This window comes from Colius striatus, chromosome 1 (genome assembly GCF_028858725.1).
Source record: "Colius striatus isolate bColStr4 chromosome 1, bColStr4.1.hap1, whole genome shotgun sequence".
Classification (NCBI taxonomy): Eukaryota; Metazoa; Chordata; class Aves; order Coliiformes; family Coliidae; genus Colius; species Colius striatus.
In genome coordinates, this window is record NC_084759.1 from 195,808,329 (window position 1) to 195,824,000 (window position 15,672).

The following is a 15,672-nucleotide window of genomic DNA, read 5'->3' on the forward strand; positions in this document are numbered from 1 at the left end:
GCCTCTTCTGCTGCTGACCCGAGAAGCACAGTCACTTCCATTCACATTTCAAAATGAATGAACTTGATGCAATGCTTTGTTTGCATCTTCACTGAATAGAGGGAGAGACGGAGAGGTAATATGTAAAGGTCCTTATAACTTTAAGAATGTTTATTTTACCTTCGTACTTTTCATTAGTAATTCAAACTGTCATACATTATACTTTAAGACTGAGACAGGAAGGAGCTTGTTCACTTCTCTGTGGTTTTGTTGTTTGTTTTTTCTCTTTTTCTCAGAACAGTCCTTTGAAACCTTATTTGCATTGAAAACACTTATTGAAAAGCTTAGTCTCATGTCAGAGTTCCTATTCTATTCAGAGGATGTTATTTTGCTTTGTAAATTGGTGTCTCATCTTGAATGAGCAAATAAGCATCCTGGTGGATGCCAATTAGATGAACTTTTGTATCCCAAGTAGAACTGCTGAGAGCAATTTTGATGGACTGATTTTGCATATAAATATGCTTTCAACTAGATCTAAACCACATTGTAAAATCAGACTGATCTCTCCAGAGTTTCTCCAAAAGATTCCAGTAATATTTGATATTTTATTTGGACAGATTCAGAGCAAGACAATTTGATTTCTGTTTTGCTCCTATGGCCTTTCATTTTTTCCTCCCCCAGGTTTGTTTTTTTAAACTACCCGAGTAAAATATCTTTAAAAGTCAGTGTGAAAATATTTCAATTTTGCCCAAAGTAAACATTAAGAATAGCTCCAGCTTTTTTGTTTGTGTGCTTTTCAGATTTCTCCTACAGGGGAAATCTGGAACACTGATTCCTATCAGAATCAAGTTAAAGATACAAATCCTGAAATTCTTTTGAAATGCAGCTTCCATTCTCACAGCTCATCTGTAGAGGGAAACACATTGGCTGCTTAAAATGTTTCCAGCTGCAACAGTCTAAATCAGGAATTGAAAAATATATTTGATAGATGCTGCCTTTGGTAATGGAAGCATTGGGTATAATCACTGACAGGAACAGCACTGATTACTGGTATCAGTCAAAAGCGCTTCCAGCTCAGACTGCCTGTCTATCATTTAGAGCCAGCTTCCATAACCTTAGTGTTTTCTGTAGTGCCTCCAGAACTGCTGGGATTTGTACCAGAGTTTATGGTTACTAGAACATGTACTAACCCGGACTTTCACTGCTTCTTCATATCTGAGGTTGACGTTAAGGGAATTCTAAGTAGCTTCAGGGAAACTATTTTTCAGGAGGAGGGTCAATCACCATCCTTCCATGAGCAGGAAGGATGAGTGCCCACTTTTACAACCCGTCCCACTGCATCTTAAACCCCCCAGGATCCAGTGAAAGCACATAATTCCTTCATCTTGCCTTTAGACAAATGATATACTAGTCTTTTGCTGTAAAAATACTTTTCTCTCGGCTTCACAGAGCTACAGACTAGTGCTGTTGATGCACTGCTGTAATTCATGTTCATCTGGACTCACATACATAACACCAAATCTTTTTGGAAGCAACTGTCAGGGAAGATGGAAAGTGCTGTACTTCCTATAAAACCACTTGTGAATTGTCAGTTCTAGCTGGATTTAAAGGATCAGATTCAGCACTGATGAGTATTATAGCCTAAGGACAGGCACTGTGCTCTGTGCCAAGGGATCACCCCAACTGCCTGAAACCTCGGGGGTTGGACTAGATGATCTTTAAAGGTCCCTTCCAACCCCTACCATTCTATGATACCATTCTATGAACTGAGGTTATCCAAGACATTGCTCTCATCATTCCTGAAGTCAAACAAAATCTTGTCTCAGTGAGTCCTGCATTGCAGGCTAAAAAGCAACCACCAAAGGAAACCACCCATTGAGGATATAGTATCTCCTGTTCTTTGAAGCATCAAAGGTAAAAACTACTGTGCTTCACTGAGACATGGCAAGTGTGCGAAGGACACACTGCACTCCCTTATTTTATCAACAGTTTAGGATGGGTTTTGAAGTATTTCCCAGCATGACTGACTTTATCCCAGTGCTAGACCCGATGAATTGTCTACAACTGTTGTTTTATATAACCCTGATCAGAATACACAACAAATAAGTCATTTCAAACTAGCAGCTGGAGGCTGAGCTGGAAGAGCCATTCTATGGGAAGCCTTCTCCTGCACCAGACTGTAAAGATCAGCTACAGGACTGTTCTGCAACCCAGAGCCTCCCTCAGGATCAGTGGCCAACATCAGATGCCTGCTGTATCCTCCAGAGGCTCAATTCATAGTCCCAGCACCCCTTTTCTGATGGGGTTTGCAAGAGATGGTGTGTAACACCAGCCCTGAGGCATTGTGGTGTTTCCACTGCCTCTTACAGCATCTGTGTGCACCCAGAAGGACTGGGGAGGAAGGAGAAATGTCTTTCCTAGCTTTTTGTCTTTTCTTTTGAAGTGAGCTATTCCTTCAATCACCACCTGTACAGTTCCCCAGTGCTGCTGTGCTGTGGGCTGTTTCTTTGTAGCTAAAAGAGGCCGAACTTATCAGATTATGTCTGTTCAGCCACTTAGGTCTGTATCATGGTGAATGCTTCTGTGGGCGGCCAATGTAATGACAGAAAAACTTTGAAGGGCCTGGAATTGGAGGAAGGAGGGAAAGCTGTGTCACCTTGATGTCTCAAAAAACTATTTGTTTCCAAGAATTAAGACCACCCTTACTCCTCCATACTCTCTCAGCCATCAGGTCCCACTTCCCCTGACCCACCTCCTGGAACACTCTGGCCTGCAACTGCTCTGTGAAGGAGAACCCTACATTCTCCCCAGTCTTTACATGAGGATCCCATACACATAAAGACAGGCCTGTGTTTATAATGTCAGCCAGCCAAACTCATAAACAATACCTCTCTTAACAGCCCAAGCTCATATGAAATGCCAGTCTTCAGGGAGCTGAAGGATAAACATGAATCTGCACTGTTCTTTGCAAACACTGAAGAGCAGAGCCTTAAATAGAAAGTTCTACAGCAAGTGAGGGCTTTTTAAAGGCGTGCCCCACAATTTTGGGGGATAAAGTTTGAGTCTTTATTATAGGTTACTAGAAGCACAAGAAACACTTTGATACAGCTAAGAAAAACCTTAAAATCATTATGAGTTTAAAGCTTCACATTGTTCATGCTGGGCTAGCAGCATCCTAATTGTGCTGTGATTTTGTAGTTGCAGAAAATGGTATGTTACAGTTAGAACTGTTTGAGAGAAAATATCTATTGCATATGGAGGGAGGGGGTTGGGATTTTTTACCCCTGGGAGGGCTCTGTAAAATGGAATATATCAAAAGCAACCCATAAACTTTTCACATTTTCATATAAAGATGCTTATATGTATGCACACGTGTACATTTGGCACACCACTTTGTTCTGACTTATGTCCAGTGACAGCACTTCATGTTGTGGGCCAAGTTCTCATTAGCCATTTCTTTTCCAGACAGAGCTGGCCTAACATCTTCACCTCACTCCTAGTAGTAGTTTCTGGAGACTCTCTGTATAATCAGTGCCAAGATACAGTCACCTTCAGCAAAATTATCCAGGTCATCTTGCCCTAGGAAATTTGGAAAATGGCAAAAAAAACCCCAAACCGTTTCCTTTCCAGAAGATTCAAAAGGCTTTGGATTGCTTGTCACAAGGTATGGGGGGGAAACACTACCCTAATACTCTGCTTTCTCTCTAATAACACTCTTCTTTTTGTTGGTGATCAGCTGGTGCTGCTGACCTGGAGCCCTCCTCAGACAACACAAAGGCTGACCTGACAAATATTCAGATAGTGCTTTGGAAACAGGAAATGGAGATCTGATGCAGCCTGCTGAAGGCTGCAGGCTTGTCTGGGATAAACTGAAGGCATGATCTGCCCTCATTACAGTGTGTGTTTTCCCTCTCAGCAAACAAAACTGCCAAAGTGCAGAACGTTTCATTGCAAATCACTTTCCTCAGAGGAAGAAAGCAAACGTAATGAACCTGGGAAAGGAAAACTCAGTGTTAGCAATACAGAATCTCTCCTATTCATGAGAAATTCCTGAGGAGACAAAAGCTAAACCGTGAGGCTAACGAGAAAATTCCATTACTACACAGGCTAAAAAATTCTGACCTATGGATGCTGCAACTTGAGCAGGAAAGATCCACTTCCTAATAAACTATTCAGAGAGAGGGAAAAAGAGAGAGAGAACTGCCTGAGCCTTTAAGAAGATGCCAAGTGCAAGTTTTTTCTTGGCTAACACTTTTTCAGTCATGACAGCTCTCAGTCAATTCCAGATGAAAGCAGATGCTTCCCTAGAATGGGCTGCAGCTTTCCTGACTTCTCTCTCTTGGCCTCACGTCTGTCAGAATTTGATATACAAACTTTGACTAAAAAACATATGTTAGCTTTTTTTTTTTGTTCTGAAAATATTCTTGCAATAATCTTTACAGTTACCTCATGTCCCATTGCATCATAAATGTGTTCTTTGTAATATTTTTTCAACTACTCAGTGTGTGTCTTTTTTTACTTGTTTGGATTGCACATGTCAATTCCATGATATTTTGCTGTTTTCTGTCATTAGGTGGATGTTATTTGATTTAAGGGGGTTAGACTACATGATCTCTAAAGATCCCTTCCAACCTCTACCATTCTATGGTTCTATGATTTAGCATTCTGTGATGGGAACATGACTTTTTGTTCACTAGAAACAGGAAAGAATATATTGTAAATAGTTAACCAAGGGCTAGCAACCTTGTGATAGTTTACGAAGTTGAGAAACCGCAAAAGATAAACATTACTGAACTAATCAACTACAAGTTGTTCCGAGTTTCAGACTTAAGCAAAGGACACCAAGGAAGACTACTGGGGCCTTCATCAACGATCAGCCGGAGGCAGAAAACGACCCCTAGCAACTGGGTGGACATGCGCGGAAGGACGCTAGAGGGGTGACGTGGAGGAGAGTATAAAAGGAGGAACAGAACGACTCTCGTTGCGCAGTTGGTGGAGCGGTGACTCCCCCTGTCGCCCAGCGCTGTGCTTTGCTTTTTCTTTTCTGTGTTAATAAATTGGTTTTAATTGGCTTAAATGGCCCATTGTGCTCATTTATAACAGCTTGGTGCCGTGACTCGGATCGGAGGCCGTAGGGGAGGATTCTCAGTCACTAGGGGGGGCGCCCCACCAATTTGGTGGCCCCGGTGCTTGAAATCCACCCTCGACCCCGACCGACGAACCCCAAAAAAAAAAGAAAAGAGAAAGCAAAGGGGATCCCGGAGTGCAATTAAGGCACTCCGGAAGAATTAAGGGCCCGGGGAACCCCCTTAAAAGTTTTGTGCACAAAGTCCGGACGAAGACGCGGGACGACGGTCCAGGGCGCGTGAGTAATACGGGATCCGTCCGGGCGGGGGTTGGGATCCCGGAGTGCGACTGTGTGATGTGCATGAGAGGAGAGCTGGCAGCCAGACTCTCCAAGTGAGTGCGGACCCTCAGTAGTGCGGTTCCCACAGACCCGCGAGGGCTTGGGCCACGAACCAGGGGAAGCGAAAGGAATTGTGTGAAAGAAGGCACTCCGGAAGAATAAGACAGGGGAAGGGCAAGCCCCTGTGGGATCCCGGAGCGCGGAAAGAAAGCACTCCGGAAGAATGGGACAGGGGAAGAGTAAGCCCCCTGCCGAGGTAAAACTCCCTCCAGTACCTAGGGAAAGCCCTTTAGGGTTTGTGTTAGAAAACTGGCGACATTTTCCAGGCACGCAGGACAAGGATAAGGCCAAAATGATTCAATATTGCGTTGAAGTATGGGGAGGGAAGGAAATTTCTAAAAGGGTGTTTTGGCCTATATTTGGTTCCTCAGAACTTTGGGTAAGACAAGCCTTAAATATTTGGGTGAATAGCAAAATACCCCCCTGTACCCAAGAAGAGAGTCATTACGCTAGGGTGTGGGTGGAGAGACCGGAGGTATTTCTGTTTAAGCTACGCTTTAGTGGCACCTCCACCCTATGTACCCCCACCCCAAGTACAGGCAGCAGTGGCTCCTCCGAGCGCACCAGCAGGGACAGATTCAGATTCAGACGAACCCGAATATACAGGACCGGTAACCCGAAGCCGGACCAGGAAGGGTTTATATCCCTTAAGAGAGATGCCTATGGGGGGACCCCAACCTGGCATAGGGTTTATATCGGTGCCTCTAAGTTCGGGGGATGTTAGGGATTTTAAGAAAGAAATGGGATCCCTTTTGGAAGATCCACTTGGAGTAGCCGAGCGGGTAGATCAATTTTTGGGACCCAGCATGTACACTTGGGAAGAACTGCAATCTATATTGAACATCTTATTTACAGCAGAAGAGAAAAATATGATCAGAAGGGAAGGAATGCACATCTGGGATACGCAGCACGCGCAAGGGCCGGCAGCAGATACAAAATGGCCGTTACAAAACCCTAATTGGGACCATCAGAATCCGGCCCATAGAGTGCATATGCAAGATCTCAGAACAATAATTGTGCAAGGGATCAGGGAGTCTGTTCCAAGGGGACAGAATATTAACAAAGCTTTTAACGAAAGACAAAAAAAAGATGAGACCCCCACTGAATGGCTGGAGAGACTAAGAAAGAACTTTCAGTTGTATTCAGGAATGGATCCGGATGGACAAATGGGACAGGCAGTACTGAAAGTACACTTTGTTTCCAAATCCTGGGAAGACATTAGAAAGAAAATACAAAAATTAGAGGATTGACAAGATAGGGAGCTAGATGAATTGCTAAGAGAGGCCCAAAAGGTATATGTGAGAAGGGAGGAAGAGCGAGATAAGAAACAAGCCCGAATAATGGTGGCTGCAATGCGTGAAAGCCGGGAGATGGATAGGAAACCCAAGCAAGACAAAAGGGAATCCAGGTGGAATGGACAAGATAAACAAAACTTGAAGATGTGTTTTTATTGCGGGAAAAAGGGACACTTTAAGAAGGAATGTCGGATGCGGATCAGGGATGAGAAGGAGTTTAAGGAGGATTAGGGGGGTCAGGGGCTCTACCTTTTGGGGACCCAGAAACATCGAAGAGAGCCCTTGATAAAATTGAAGGTGGGTCCCCAGGGCCAGGATATTACTTTCCTGGTTGACACTGGAGCTGAAAGGTCTACACTCCAGTCATTACCTAAAGGGTGTAAATTATCTAGAGAAACTGCCACAGTAGTGGGAGCAAAAGGAGAACCTTTTGAAGTTAAGATAATAAAAGAGGTAATGGTAGAATCAGACTCCAAAATGGGCATTGGGGACTTTTTATTAGTACCCGAATCAGATTATAACCTATTAGGAAGGGATATGATTGTAGAATTAGGTATTCAAATCACAGTGGTGGAACAGGAAATCCAAATTAAGTTGTGCCCCTTGAGATTGGAAGATGAGGAAAGGATCAACCCTGAAGTATGGTATAATCCTGACAACGCTGGAAGATTAGAAATTACTCCCTTCAAGGTCACTATTAGAAATCCAGAGATGCCAGTAAGAATAAAACAATACCCAATGTCTTTGGAAGGGAGAAAAGGGCTGAAACCAGAAATCGACCGGCTAATCAAACAGGGACTACTGGAACCCTGTATGTCCCCTTATAATACTCCAATTTTACCGGTAAAGAAACCAAACGGGTCTTATCGTTTAGTACATGACTTAAGAGAAATAAACAAGAGAACAATAGCCAGGTTCCCAGTAGTGGCTAATCCCTATACGTTATTGAGTAAACTGAGCCCGGACAATCACTGGTACAGTGTAATCGACTTAAAGGATGCCTTTTGGGCTTGTCCTTTAGATGAAGTGAGTAGAGATTACTTTGCCTTTGAATGGGAAGACCCAGAGACAGGGAGGAAACAACAACTTAGATGGACGGTGTTACCCCAAGGTTTTACAGAATCCCCTAATTTATTTGGGCAGGCTTTGGAACAAATATTGGAGGATTACCAAACTGAACCTGGGATAACCTTGATACAATATGTAGATGACTTATTAATAGCAGGAAAAGATGAAGAAGCAGTAAGAAAAGAAAGTATAAAACTTTTAAATTTTTTGGGACTTAAAGGATTAAAGGTTTCAAGAGCCAAACTACAGTTTGTGGAAGAAGAAGTAAAATATTTAGGGCACTATTTAAAACGAGGTGAGAAAAGAATAGACCCAGAAAGAGTGCAGGCTATTCTATCATTGCCAATACCTAAAAACAAGAGACAAATTAGACAAATTTTGGGTTTAACAGGATATTGTAGACAATGGATTGAGAATTATAGTAGTAAGGCCAGGTTCTTATACCAAAAGCTGACTCAGGATGGGTGGATGAAATGGACTCAGGAGGACACAGAAAAACTGAGGGAACTAACGGAGAGTCTGATGCATGCCCCAGTTTTAAGCCTCCCTGATTTAAAAAGACCTTTTTACTTATTTGTTAATATAGAGGAAGGAATAGTTTTTGGAGTACTAGCCCAAGAATGGGCAGATAAGAGGAAACCTGTAGCGTATCTATCGAAACTTTTGGACCCCGTAAGCAGAGGATGGCCTGCGTGTCTGCAAATGTTAGCTGGGTGCGCGTTATTAGTCGAAGCAAAATCCAGCTACCTTTTTGTTTGGGAATGTAGAAGAAACACCTTTGACACATAATTGTTTGATATCCTCCCGGGTGGTAGAAGGAAAACGTCAATCAGGTTACGAAAATTATGGGAAGAACGAGGAGAAACTAAATTATCATGGGTAAAATGTATACCACTGGCCCTATTGAACATTAGAACACAACCACGAGCAGATACGGGGTTATCTCCCTTTGAGATGTTATATGGAATGCCTTATAATTTAGAAAAGGTACAAACAAACCCCAATATTAATGACGAAAATTTGAATCGTTATTTAATTATTTTGGCAAAGTATAGGAGAAGTTTATGGGAAAAAGGAATGTGGACCCAAAGACCTCCTTTGGATCTTGTATTACATCAGGTGCAGCCCGGAGATTGGGTGTTAGTCAGAAGTTGGAAGGAAAACCCACTAGTACCGAAGTGGGAAGGGCCCTATTTAACACTGCTCACCACAGACACCGCCATAAGAACAGCCGAGAAAGGGTGGACTCATGCAAGCCGAATAAAGGGGCCAGTAGACCCTTCCAACTTCCCAGAGTGTCCGGCTCCTCAGTGGAAAGTAAAGACACCAACAGACGACCTAAAGCTGGTATTAACTAAGGTTACACCAGGGACGTCCGGACAAAGCTCATAGACTTGGAGGAAGGAAAGACGGTACGATTATAAATCCCTGCCCCTTAAGTAGTGGGAAAGACTGTCACCAGCAAACCAGGAAAGAATCCAGCGAAAGCTATCATTGACTTTGTGTCCCTATTTACCGAGCTTGAATTTTTAACAGCTAACTTTTGCATTTTTGTTAATTATTTAGCTTGCTGAACTTTTGTTATAAAATTGGTACAAGTTAAAACTTGTAAGAAGTTGTGATAAATCCACTGTCAGAAAAAGGGAGGGCCCATACTTACCAACCGTACTGGGAGGGATAGTTTGGGCATAACCTCAATCCGAGGCCTCAAAGCCGGGATTGGGGCCTCTTATTTGAATTTGGCAATACTGTTCTAACCAGCCTCTCGGCCCCCGCGAGGGTCAAGCCGTGGGCGAACCAACAGCTGCAGGTGCAACTCCCTGTGAACTCTCTCAAAGAGCGAGAGGAATGTAAGTTCCATCCCCAAAAGGATCCTTGCTGCCAAGAAGATAATAACCCTCGTAACTAGCAGCAAACTAGTTGACGAGCGAGGCAGAGGGATACTTGGTGAAAGGACGGAACCCCATGGAGCTTACAGGCAATGACCAAAGGGGCGAGAGGATTCGGGTTAGAAGGATGGGAAAATTGGGCAGACTAATTAACCATACCCACACTGGCAGTGGATTTTACTTAACTTTAATGTGGATGTGGATGATATGGTCATTGATCAGGACAGCACTAGGAGACAATGTACCAAGCCATGAACCCTTTAAATGGTCACTTATCAGATGGGAAGATCAACGGGTCATTGCAAAAACTACAACTTCGGGGGCCCCCTCTTTTAGATGTCAGCTGTGTGACATTATCCAGACTCAGCCCTGTAAGAATAAGGTAGGGTTCTATATGTGCCCAGCATCAAATCCAGGGAAGGCATATTGCAACTACCCTGGGGAATTTTTTTTGTGAATATTGGGAATAGGAACAGGAGCAGCTGCCTTAATAAACCAACAAAAAGGTATGATAAACTTAAGAGCCTCAGTAGATGAAGATTCGAGTAGAATCGAAAAGGCGATAGATGGGCTAGTCAAATCAGTAAGGTCCTTATCAGAAGTAGTGCTCCAGAATAGGAGGGGTTTAGATTTATTGTTTTTACAACAAGGAGGGTTGTGTGTAGCCTTACGAGAGGAATGTTGCACATATGCAGATCACACTGGAATAGTGATAGATACCATGGCTGAGCTCAGGAAGCAATTGGAAAAACGTAAAAAGGAAAGGGAAGCACAACAGGGTTGGTATGAATCATGGTTCAACCACTCTCCTTGGCTCACAACGCTTTTGTCCACTATAGCAGGACCTCTAATATTATTTATCTTGATATTAACCTTTGGGCCTTGTATATTTAACAAATTGATAAACATAGTGAAGGGAAGATTGGAGGCTGCTCACCTTATGCTAGTTAGAGCAAGATATGAACCACTAAACAGTGAAAACGCAGAGGACTACTTGGAGCTCAGCAGAAAGGAGCTCACCAGGTTCAGTGAACAAAAAGAGTGAAATAGAAAAAGGGGGGATTGTGATGGGAACATGACTTTTTGTTCACTAGAAACAGGAAAGAATATATTGTAAATAGTTAACCAAGGGCTAGCAACCTTGTGATAGTTTACGAAGTTGAGAAACCGCAAAAGATAAACATTACTGAACTAATCAACTACAAGTTGTTCCGAGTTTCAGACTTAAGCAAAGGACACCAAGGAAGACTACTGGGGCCTTCATCAACGATCAGCCGGAGGCAGAAAACGACCCCTAGCAACTGGGTGGACATGCGCGGAAGGACGCTAGAGGGGTGACGTGGAGGAGAGTATAAAAGGAGGAACAGAACGACTCTCGTTGCGCAGTTGGTGGAGCGGTGACTCCCCCTGTCGCCCAGCGCTGTGCTTTGCTTTTTCTTTTCTGTGTTAATAAATTGGTTTTAATTGGCTTAAATGGCCCATTGTGCTCATTTATAACACATTCTATTAGCATTAAGAAAATGGAAACATCAAAGTACATCCAGATTTTCATCACTTGTGCTTATTTTCACAAATCCTACATGCTGTTCTTGCTGCAGAACCCATGTAAAAGACAAGTAACATTTCAAGGCCCAATTCTATCAAGTGTTGAGTACTTCCACCACAGTGCTCAACTCCCTTTGTAAAGGGACCTAGGTAGCAAGGTAAGTTTTTGTATTACACTCCCCTTAATAAGTTCCCACTTATGTCTAGAAAAGTCAATCCCTCTGCAGCAAAACTATCTCAACAGGATTTCCGATTGACTGCACTGAGCTCCTTCTGCAGCATGCTGGCTCTTGCTATCTCACTTGCTGCACTCTTCCCTCTCCCTTTCTAGGGAACTTCACCACTGTACTCAGGGCAGTGAATTATGGTTCAAGAGCTGCTTGTCTGTCTACATCCCTTTGCCGTGTGCGAACTGTAGGGCAGAAGCATTTCCCAGCACTCAGGTCTGGATGTCTGTTTGTCTGAACTACCTATGTTGCAACAAGAGCCACCACCTTATTTTGGGTGCATAAGAACTGAAAAATCTACAAGCAAGGGCAATCTTTGAATATGCTGTACTTAAAAATCAGTGAGTCTGTTTGGATTTTGCTTTCTGCCTCCTACTTCTTCACAACCCATCTGTTGGATCTGTACCAGCAGTCAGAACCACATGACTTGCACTACAGGATGAAATGACTTTAAATGGCAACGTGGCACTAGTAGAGCATTAACATCTCAGCAGCAGACAGTGTGAGATTAATGTCACAATTAGCAAGTGGATGTTTGATATCTTATCCTCAAGGATTCATTGGACTTGTAAATCTGTAGGGGCTCAGTTTGGTGCTTGGTTGTTAGAGATGACAGGGATAATGTCAACAGACATTTACTGGGGCCTGGTGGAACCAAAAGGTTTCTGTTTGCATGAGCAGACTTTTTTTAAAAGATAGAAATCTTGTTATAGTCAAACACTAAGGTATATGTATGTAAACATTGTTTTATGGAACAACATGTAATAAACCTAAATTCAGTAAACAGAAGTTAAAAGCAACCCGATATTAAAAATGAAAAGGGGAAAGCTGCAGCTTCTTCATACTTGGGAGCTCAGAGATGAGAAGTTTAAGCAAATACTGTGGGCAAAATTCCTCACTGTTGTGTAAACCTAAAGAAAAAAATATAACAAAATACTGACCACTATTACCTGTGCAGACCCTGAACTGGGAAGTCTAAGGCATGGCAAAGTAGACCAGATTTTGAGAGAGCTTTCTGAATGCTACCTGTAAGTTAGTGCCCACAGGGCCCACTCTGCACTTAAACCAAAGAAAACCTCCTTAGATAGTGCAGGATGTAGCCCTTAAAAATGGGGGTACTGCTCTCCACTGCTGCAGAGTCAGCCAGTGAAACACTGCTGAATGCAAACTAACTCAGAAAATGAATGCTGCTGCCTAGAGCTAGACAGAGCATGGACATTCCCCATCAGGGAAGATTCTGTGATTTTCACCATTTGCCTTTGTTTTTGTTTTTTAACAGGTACTGGTGGTTCTTCACACATGAAAAGGGAAATAGTTGGGATCTAGCAAAATACTTTATTTCAACAGCAAGTTCTGTCTGAGCTTTGAAACTTTTCAGTTATAATATACCAAAAAAAAAAAAAAGAGTTTTGAAAGTGAAAAAATGGGTGCTCTTTAGTCTGAAAATGTACCTGTCCTTCATTTAATTCCCTCTCCTTAGAGCATGGCCACTTTTACCTGGTTTCTCTAGTTTCTGATCTCTGAAGCCTTGAAATTGTTATAGAAGTTTTTTTGCCTGCCTTGTGTGGCTTTTCAGAGGGTGATTTATTCAGAATTTCAGATTCCTTCTAGTATGAAAAACATTGGCTGTAAATGAGCTCTAAAGTAAATGACAGCTTGTTTATTTCAAAGAAGAGGTGTAATGTATTTTATTAAGATTGAAATGTCATTTTACTTTCATATAATTTCTACTTAGAGTCTCTAACTAATGGCTTCTATTTTTTTTTCCCCAGTGGAAGAAATCTTGGTTTTTTTCAACTATTCTCTGTTCTAAGCACGTTAGATTAAACAAAAAGATACATTCTTCAACAGATTTGTTATTGATCCCATGTAAAATAAAAACCAGGAAAAGAGTGAAGAAAATAAACTTAGACATTTACACACATATGTATGTAAAAATTCAGTGGAAATTCTCAAAGAGCAAACATATAAACTAACTGCTTGCTAATTGCTCTTCTATTACTAATCCAATATAAATTGAACATCAACTTTAAGCAGAACTCCTAAACGAGGTTTATATTGGCTTTCCAATAACAGCACAATATGGGAGAAGAAAGCTATCAGATCAAACTAAGCATGAGGAAAAAATATTCCTTTTTAGTACATCATGTTATTGATGTTAAGCAGAACAATCCACTAATTTTTAATTCCTGATAAGCTCTGATCAAAACTCAGTGGCATGACGTGATCCATCTATAACTACAGCAGGTGTAGCCCACAAAGCAACCAGCCACCAGTTTTATACAAAAAAAAAAATACACTTTGGGTTTCCTTTTTACAAATCTCCATCCACAGTCACAATGAACATGATGTGTCCTTAACCTGCAGCTCTTTAGCACAGCTTCAGCCAACACAAGCTTGTAAACATATCCTCAGCTCTATGTTCTTTCCTCTCATAAACCTAATAGAGTACAAGTCCATCTCCTTCCTCTCCCCACACACCTTGCTATCACAAAGCCAGCCAGTGAACAGTGCTCCTTGGTTTCCTCTTTTCTGTAAGACCCCATAGGAATGCATCACCTGGTTTTATAATTCATCTTACAGCTTCTTGTTCTCCTGCGTGGACAGGATTTGCACCTGTGGGTGAGCACAACGGTTCTGATCAATGAGTGTTCAGAATGTGAGTGCCCTTGGATCTTTGGTCTCAGATGATCCTCCTATGTGCCTCTTCAGAATTTATGATTTGTTTTTAATAGACTGTACCAAGGGTAAGAAGCTTTCACAGTGCTCAGCATCAGAGTCCCTCTGTCTGGTGATTTATGTGCCATTCTTATGCTTTTAAACTGTTACAGAAAACGGCTGTATTTATGGCAGCTTTTCTACAATGTTACAGAAAGTGGGTTTAGGACATGTAATGTATCTTACACATGCATATTATAGGGACAGGATATTAACCATTTCTGAGTGTCTTGCAACCTTCATTGACACTGATAAGATTTACATGTCCCAGTGGAAGAAAGAATGGACTGCAGAGTCTTCAATTCAGTTTATTAGAATGAGTGGCTGACTCAGAGCTGAGAGGAGGCATGACCTTTCCACATCAGTTGTTTGCTCCTAGGGCCGGTGTAGTAAACCTTCTCATAATCCCCAGGGAGAAAAATACTCTTCGGGTGTTTCTTGAGTAGCCCTTCTGTCCGTTTTGGCCCCAGCTGCTCCACAGTACAGTAGTTTCACTTATTTAACAGTTTTTTTCACATTTCTAGTGACTGAAATTTTTGTTAAATCGGGCCCTTGGGAAGGGTTTCTTCTTCAAAGCTAAAGCAGTGCAAAGGTAAGTACATCATAGGATGACTTGTCTTCTTTTCTGAGACTTTGCTCATTTACAGTTCTCAAGAAAGGAGCTAAGATATTATTTTTGTATCTTATGACCAAGGGAATAAAACACTGGAGCAGCTTGCCTCAAGAGGTTGTGGATGCCTCATCCCAGGACATGTTCAAGGCCAGGTTGGATGGGGCTTTGAGCAACCTGGTCTACTGAAAGGCGTTCCTACTCATGGAATGGGGGCTGGAACTAGATGATCTTTAAAGGTCTGTTCCAATCCAAACCATTCTATGATTTTATGATTCTTAATGTCTCTGTGTGCTTCTTGGGATCAGATGGAGGAAAACAGAAGAACAAACAGGGATGCAGCAAAAAGAAACTAGTTACAAGAGAAGAGAGGAAGAAGACTGACAGAAACCTAGGAAAGGGAAATTTAGAGTGCATACAGAGGTATTGAATTGCTCACGTGTTCCATAATCCAGATAAAACCTCACAGATTCACCTCCCCACAGCTCCTCTAGCTGCAAATGCTGTTGGTATTTGCCTGAGGGAAGGCATTTCACAGCAAGTTGTCCCCCCTGAGGTATTTGCTGGGAGTATGATGATCACGGTAAGGTTTTTTCTCTTCTTTGCCAGGAAGAGCATGATGTGGATGGCTGCTCCCTCTTTGTACTAGGGGCCATTTGAGCCCATTTTTCTGTTTGTTAACGTGCTTTACACTGATTTTTCTTCCTTGGTCCACAATTCCTGTGTTGCATCTAACTTCACTATTTATGATAGGGCTTTTACACCTAAGACAGTTTCCTTTTTTGTTATGTCAAAAACTTGGGTTTGCAGTGGCCTCACTGGTGAATTACTGATAGCCCCGAGGCCTCTGGTATTATCCCATGCTCAGCCACCA

General features: G+C 42.2%; 1 long non-coding RNA gene across 1 annotated transcript; it reads left to right on the plus strand.

Annotated features, from left to right (window-relative positions):
* The first annotated feature begins 4,654 nt into the window (after positions 1–4,654).
* LOC133629055 (uncharacterized) lies at positions 4,655–11,172 on the plus strand. The gene is made up of 2 exons (XR_009820952.1): positions 4,655–5,344; positions 8,929–11,172. It is a non-coding gene; the product is annotated as an uncharacterized LOC133629055 (long non-coding RNA).
* Positions 11,173–15,672: the final 4,500 nt, after the last annotated feature.